Source organism: Mirounga angustirostris, unplaced genomic scaffold (genome assembly GCF_029215605.1).
Source record: "Mirounga angustirostris isolate CCGP_5_RB_7025 unplaced genomic scaffold, mMirAng1.0.hap1 SCAF_10, whole genome shotgun sequence".
Taxonomy (NCBI): domain Eukaryota; kingdom Metazoa; phylum Chordata; class Mammalia; order Carnivora; family Phocidae; genus Mirounga; species Mirounga angustirostris.
This window is the reverse complement of record NW_026991718.1, coordinates 30,720,589-30,726,573: the sequence shown is the minus strand read 5'-3', so window position 1 is coordinate 30,726,573 and position 5,985 is coordinate 30,720,589. Positions and strand designations below refer to the sequence as shown.

General features: G+C 47.5%; 1 long non-coding RNA gene across 1 annotated transcript; it reads right to left on the bottom strand.

The window, feature by feature from the left end:
* Window positions 1-645: 645 nt before the first annotated feature.
* LOC135361731 (uncharacterized) lies at window positions 646-5,262 on the bottom strand. The gene is made up of 3 exons (XR_010405528.1): window positions 5,180-5,262; window positions 3,828-4,002; window positions 646-739 (listed from the first exon to the last, which is right to left on the bottom strand). It is a non-coding gene; the product is annotated as an uncharacterized LOC135361731 (long non-coding RNA).
* Window positions 5,263-5,985: the final 723 nt, after the last annotated feature.

Here is a 5,985-nt window from a genome sequence, read left to right as displayed (position 1 = left end):
CCCTTCCCTCATGAGAATGGTCGTTGGGGGGTGGGCTACCCTTCCTTGGAAATATTCTCAGGCCTCTACCTGTGCTCTCAGGTCGGCCCCACAGCTCACTGCCCACCAGGGTCTCCCACTCACCCACCATCCCATCCCCAGAGTCTTTCTCAGATGAGCCCAAAGGTGTGATGCTAACTGAAAAGGTAAAAAAGGATGATTAAAGATCAAGGTTCTATTATTGCATAAATTGACAGGGAAGAAGAAAGATTGGGGTTGGGGTGGGGAAGAAGGCAGGAAGGGGGATGAAGACTCCTGAGCCTGGAAACCCGGTCGGGGCTACTTTTAGCAAATAATATTTACTTTCTAGTCAAACAAGCTTCGTAGATCCAGGAGGAAGGGATGCAGAGACTTTGAGGCAGCCCCGCTGGCTCTGGTTAGGTAAAGTACACTAATTAGGATGGGGTGGGAAGCCAGAAAAAATGTAATTACTCATCCGATCCCAAATGCAGCTCATTGAATCCATGGGAAACTTGCCTCGGGAACACACCCAGTTGGAAAGGTCAACACCATCAGATGAAAACTGCAGGCGGACCGGGAGTGTACTCTGACATTCAACTGAGGACTGACAGGTCTCCAGAAAAAGGCCCGGCACCTTTGCTGACTGCTGAATTCCCAGCTCAAGCTTGCTCTCCAAATTCCATGAGGAGCGGAATTCTCCACCTCCCCCAAGCGCCTTCTTGCTGTTCTGTGCAGTTACCTACGAAAGGAATGACGACTTTCAAAGCAACGTTCCCTGTGCAGTAGGTGTTTGACAGGGGTGGATCTCAGGGGGCTGGGGGAGTGGTGATGACAGAGCAGATGAAGAGGGAAAAATAATAAGGTTATATACAGGTTAGCAAATCTGGATTTTTAAAAAGTAGGTTTTGGAGAATACCTCTAGTCCAAAAATAGAGGTTATAGAACACAAAAACAGGCCTAAACTTTCCATTGAGATTCTTAGGAACAGAGGGATTTCAGCTTCAGGGGATGATAGCCTAGTAATTCAACTCCCTTATCCTTGTGACTAAAAATAAGGATGATTAAAGAATAGAATCCTAGCTCCCTGTCATCCCAGACAGCCAGGCTTTGGCCCCGGACTTGTAAATCAAGCAAGCAAGCACACTGGAGAGAAATAGTTGCCTTTGTAAATATTTTAACTATTATCTCCCCATTATTAAGGCAGTAAGGTTGAGGACCACAAGGTCACCAATGGATCCCCATTGGGGCCTTCTCTGGCCAGCTGCTTCCTGGGTAGGTCAGAGTACGTGCTTGAAATGACTCCGAAGTCAGCTGGCCTCTCTCAGACCATGTGTCCTTGCATCTTCTGTTGCTGGGAGCGACTTGCATGTCCTCCAGAATTTCTCAGGCTACATCTCCAAATGCCTTCTATAACATTTGGAATGTCATTTTTATCTCACAACCTGCTCTCTCCAACCAGAGATTCCTCCCAGGGCACTGACTGCATTCCCATCAGGCGCCCACATTGCCACAGCTGTGAGAGCAGACAGAGCCAGGGGGACAGGTGAAGCTGTCCCTGCAGCAACTTCTCAGACTGGCAAAATAGTTCCAGCCAACAAGAGAACCCAAAGAATGTCTCTGTTATGGGGGCCAGTCTGTGGGACATATGTTTCCTTAGGGGCAAGGCTCAGAGGTGTCAAGGCCAGGACTCTGGCCAAATGGGACGGTAAAAGAGAAGGAAAGGTGAGGGACACAGATACATCCTGAATGTCCTGAACCGGGCCAACGTAAGACAGATTTCACACAAGACAGATCTAAATTACCTTTGGGATTCCCCTAATTAAATTCTCTGAGACTTTGAAATTACAGTAAGTATAGGGTGTAAATTGCTCTGCGTTCTGTTTGCCGTCTATTAGATTCATACCGTTTATGATCGTCTTTGGCTCATGGTGGTTGGCTATAACCAGACTGCACCGAATCCCATGGAAGGTAAGGACATTTTTATTTAACTCTCCCAGAACCCCATAGGGATCTACACACACAGACACACACACACACACACACACTTTCTCTCTCTACAGGACTTTACTATTATCCAGGTTGAACCAGTATTTTTGTTGTCCTAGGAAAAAGGAGATGAGGCGTTAATGGTATCTGTATTTACCTGAGTTAGTATAGATATTTCTCAGGGTGAGCCTCTGGCACTGGAAACTGGGAAATCAAACTTAGAAGGAAAGAGAAAGACAAGTGACCCTGCCATCTAGAAATCTCAGAGACAGGCAGCACAGAGTGACCTGGTGTTACTGGTGTCTCCAAGGCCTCCCCATGGCTCCAGTCATCCCAGAGAAACTGGGAGAGCAGGATTCCGCCCCATGCCCACCATCAACCTGAGATACCTACAGGTGCGCTGACCCCATGGGCTGGTCCAAGAGAAAACAGTGAGGGCCATGGGTTGGATAACAAGGATGTTCATGGAGATACAGTGTGGTGAGAAAAGCCTGATTTAGAATCTGGGTTCCTGGGGCGCCTGGGTGGCTCAATCATTAAGCGTCTGCCTTCGGCTCAGGTCATGATTCCGGGGTCCTGGGATCAAGCCCCGCATCGGGCTCCCTGCTCAGCAGGGAGTCTGCTTCTCCCTCTCTCTCTGCTGTCCCCCCTGCTTGTGCTCTCTCTCTCTGTCAAAAATAAATAAAATAAAATAAAAATAGATAGAATCTGGGTTCCACCATCCACCAGCTGTGTGATCTTGCCCACAAGTCTTAAACTCTCTGGGCCTCAATTTCCTCATGTGGTGTGATGATCAGAATTGTCTAAAGTGACCGTGGGTTCTCACTCTAGCTGCCTGGACAGTGAGCCCGCGGGGCACCGGGTGGGAGCTTCTCACTGACTCCCCACAGGAGGCAGCGCATCTCAGCTTAGCCCATGGGCCCACTCCTTTTCCTGACAGGAGGGACTCTGCTATCCCACGGACCCCAAGATCTGGGCAGTTGGCATTCTCAGACAGCTCCTATAAACGGTTGGGAAACCCAGCCCACTTGGAACCACTCTCAGCTTTGTTCCTGGGCTTGGACTAGTTGGGAGGATGGACGGATCCAGGGATGGCTGCCTTCGCTCATTTTGTAGATCCTTGCTTGATTCATTCGCCCTTTCCCTGATACAGCACATTCCCTAGCTCATGCCTTGTGACATCATGAAGTCTGTCTTGGACCCTGGTAACAGGGAGCCATCTTGCGTGACCCTTTGTTTGCAGAAATGGGGTTAATAACACTTACCTTAAAGGATTGTGGTAAAAATTCATTTGACGAGTCTGGTCCAGAGGCAACAGCCTGAATAAAGGCATGAAGTTGTGCCTGGGCTTGCATCTTCAGGACATTTAAAAATTGAGACCATTGCCAAAGATGACGTGAATATTAAGAAATATCACTTAAAACACTTCACTGAATGAAGCTTGCTTTGTTCACCTACATTTCCTATGTGCCCTTTATAGGCCCATAGGCTCCTGACTCCTGTATGATGCAAACCGGCTTCCCTAACTAATTTTTATGTTAAATTGAGTTCACTCTCCGAACCCAAGGAGAGAAGTACCCGCCGCAGGATCTGAGGCGGGTCGTTATGTTTGTGGCCTCGTTGGTGGTGGTAAAACGAGAGAAGGGATGTGGGAGCATTAACAGGTGGGTTCTGACATCTCGGTCTCTGCATCCTGCGGGGAGAGAGCACTTGCTAGCCTCTCGAGATCCCTATCCCAACCCCACCCATCCCAGAAGCCAGCCTTTCCATGGATTAGTCCTCTCTGCTGCAAAGGCGGGAGAAACACGACCACCAAGAGCGCCGTGCAAGACCTGTCCTACCTGGGGGTGGCGGTGGGGGGCGCTGCGCGGGTCTTCAGCTGCCGGATGAAATGACCACAATCCTGGGAGAGCACTGTCTGCAACAAAGCTGGGGTTCCCTCAGAAGCTGCTGGGAGTGCGGCCCTGCAGACTGGCCTGGGCCCCAGGGAAAAGAATGTCCAGAGGGAGACCCTCGCTGAAAATGTCACATCTCTTGTTCAGTTATGGATTGAGCTTGGGTTTTTTGTTTGTTTTGTTTTTTGTCTTTGAATTTTATACAGTTCTTTGTGCCCCAGAATGAATAATTATAGTAAACCTCATTTTATTTATTTATTTATTTATTTATTTATTTATTTTTTAAAGATTTTATTTATTTATTTGAGACAGAGAGAATGAGATACAGAGAGCATGAGAGGGAGGAGGGTCAGAGGGAGAAGCAGACTCCCCGCCGAGCAGGGAGCCCGATGCGGGACTCGATCCCGGGACTCCGGGATCATGACCTGAGCCGAAGGCAGTCGCTTAACCAACTGAGCCACCCAGGCACTCTCTCATTCTCTCTGTCTCAAATAAATAAATAAATAAATAAAATAAAATAAAAATAAAAAAAATAAAAAAGTTCTCTTGAGCTACAATTCACATATTGTATAATTCACTCATTTAAAGTACAATTCAATGGGTTTTTTTTGATATATTATCATATCAATTTTAAAAATTGTGGTAAAATATTTGCAACATAAAATGTGTGATTTTTATATAAATTCAGGGGCACTGATGACATTCACAATGTTGAGCAACCATCACTCCTATTTCCAAAAGGTGTCCATCACCCCAAACAGAAACTCTGTAACTCTGTAACTAACTCCCCACTTGCCCCTCTCCCCAGCCCTTGCTAGCCTCTAATGTGCTTTCTGTCTCTATGAATTTGCTTATTCCAGACATCTCATATAAGTGCAATCCTACAATATTTGTCTTTTTTGTGTCTGGCTTATTTCACTTAGCTTCGTGGTTTAAAGGTTCATCCATGGTGAGGCAGGTGTCAGAACTTCATTCCTGTTTAAGGCTGAATAATATTCCATCATTCATATACACCATGGTTTGTTTATCCAGTCGTCTGGTGGTGGACACCTGGGTTGTTTCATTTTTTGGCTATTGGGAATAATCCTGCCGTGAACATTGGCGTGCAAGTATCTGTTGGAGTCCCTGTTTTCAATTCCTTTGGATATATACCTAGCTGTGAAACACCAACCACTTTTAACTTCCTCCCCCAACCTGGGTGCTCACACCAAGCCAGAAAATGAACTCTGATCCTAAAAATAGACAGACATTTAGATGTTCTAGGGCAAGCTGACTGCAATGTGACCACATAGGAGTACCTGTGTCAATCCTTTGTTTCTTCAAAGCCACAAATGATATCGCTCCCTCTGTGTGCAAATAGCCGAGCCTCTGTGGACGGCAGTGGGTGGGGAGGGCAGATACTCTCACGGGAGCTTCTGCTGCTTGCCTCCTCCCTGAAAGAGCAGAGAAAGAGAAGACACTCCATTGTTCCTGAGGAGAGCGGCCCATTTAGAAGGAGGGAGAGAAGAAGTTGGCATATTGAATTTTTTCGGGGGCCAGATGCTGGGGTACGGGCTGTTGGCTCATCTTATCCTCTGAAGTATCGTTGCTCTCATTTAATAGAACAGGAAATTGGCTCAGAGGAGGTACCTCACAGACTCAAAGACTCAGTGGCAGAAACTAACAATGTAAAACTTCAAAAACCCAAGCAGGTGACGCATCCTGAACGAGGCACCCACAAAATGCTGTGGGAGCTCAGGACAGGGAGAGCCCACTGCTGCTGGGGGGTTCTGCGGAGTTTTCGTAGAGAAGATGGGCCATGAAGCTGGACCATGAAGGATAATTTTATTTGCACAAGAAGATGGGGCAGGGATGGGGAGCAGCAGGAATTGAGATGTGGTTGAGAAGTATGGAAATTGGTTTGGAATCTTTTTCTGTTATACCTGGTTGAACCCCTAAGTCCAGCAGCTGCTGTCTGAGATGCGGGTCTGCAGGGGTCTCCTGGGAGGCAGATTCTGAGAAGGGGGGTAGAGAGCAGGGTGTTTACTGGGGAGTGCTGCTGGGGTCCACACCAAGGGGAGGGAGCAAGAGTGGCTGGAGCGGAAGGTGACTGAGACACCTGCCA